The sequence below is a fragment of the Pteropus medius genome, unplaced genomic scaffold, assembly GCF_902729225.1.
Source record: "Pteropus medius unplaced genomic scaffold, Ma_sr-lr_union100, whole genome shotgun sequence".
Lineage (NCBI taxonomy): Eukaryota > Metazoa > Chordata > Mammalia > Chiroptera > Pteropodidae > Pteropus > Pteropus medius.
Window position 1 is genome coordinate 17,956,618 of NW_024340692.1, and position 1,518 is coordinate 17,958,135.

The 1,518-nt window shown below is 38.5% G+C and overlaps 1 pseudogene; it reads left to right on the top strand.

Annotated features, from left to right (window-relative positions):
• The first annotated feature begins 763 nt into the window (after positions 1–763).
• On the top strand, positions 764–879 carry LOC120596597 (uncharacterized; annotated as a pseudogene).
• The last annotated feature ends 639 nt before the right edge of the window (positions 880–1,518 follow it).

Here is a 1,518-nt window from a genome sequence, read left to right on the forward strand (position 1 = left end):
GTGATCATTTTCTTTGTAGCTCCCAACATAGATGCTATGCTAAAGAAGGGCCATCCTCATCCCAAGCTGTTGTATGGCCAGTTAGTAGATCTTAACATCATCTCTGTTCCATTCTCCTTCCTTCGTGTCCTCATTATTTTGCCTACTACCTATAAAAGTTTGTTTCTCAATTTCTCTCATTACAATTTAGATATTTTGGCTAAAAATTTTCTTGCTGATACTTAACCAAACTGCAATCCTATATTACTTTGTTTATTTTATGCCCATCCAAATGGTGTGATAAATTTCCTGAAACAGTAACTGTGAATGCAGGGATCTTCTGTTCCATGATATAATCCACAATCTGTTCTAAATGAGGCTTATTACTTCGTATTTTCAAATATTAATTTTTTTTCCTCACAAATCCTATCTCCGTAAGAAATCTAAATGCCTTGAAATCTATTTCTCCTCCGTCTCGGATAGTTGCAATCCTGCAGCATTCAATGTGGCAGTGACCTCCGTCTCAAAACTGATTGGCGAAAGCGACAAGTGAACTGAATGCTATCTTACTGAATAAAGGTAACACAGATTTCTGAGTTTGCTAGGATCTAAGTCACTAGAGACTTTGAAGATCAGAGCCAATACCTTGAACTAAGTAAGTTCTCTAGACTGGTAGCCAGAAAATAGAGAACTTCTGGACATGGTTCCATAGTGTAGCGGTTAGCAAGTCTGCTTTACACATAGAACGTCCTGGGTTCGTGCCCCAATGGATCCACAGTCCATGGTCTACAACCATGCTACTCTGAACAAGCCTGATGTCTGATCTCGGAAGCTAAGCAGGGTAGGGCCTGGTTAGTACTTGGATGGGAGACCACCTAGGAAGACCAGGTGCTGTAAGCATAAATAATAATAAATAATTAAAAAAAAGAAAGAAAGAAAAGAAAATAGAGACTTCCATTTCTAGAGCTGCAAACCTGGCACCCAACTAATTCAGGAAAACTCCAATTTGAAACTCACTATACCTTCACCACAGACAAGATGGGCAAGAGGCAAATAGACAAAAAAGAATATAAAAATAAACAAAAAAAGAACTCATCATAAATATGCCCATATAAGAACATAACTAAATCCAAAATTTCTGAAATTATCAATTATAATAATTTTCAGCATCCTTGAATTACATTAGTGACTCTCCAAGCATTAACCTAGAGCCGAAACTTAACTTTGGACTAGTAATGTCATCTTTCATTGGCATCTTGCTCATACTTTGGACAGCAAATTCTCAGTCACCCTTCATCTCCCTATTCCCCTTGTTATACAAATCCTGCTACCTGTTACCTCTGGTTCTGATGGAGGGGCAGAGAGAAGAGTGAGAAGGAGAAGCCACAGAGGCATGTTTATATAGAATGGGTGTAGTACAGAAGCATCTAGATTCTTCTCCATGCTATACTTGTAAGTAGCAGTGTGAAATTTGTCAGGGTGCCTCACTCCCCTGGGCCTCAGGACAATGGTATAAAATAAATATGATGTGGATGCTCT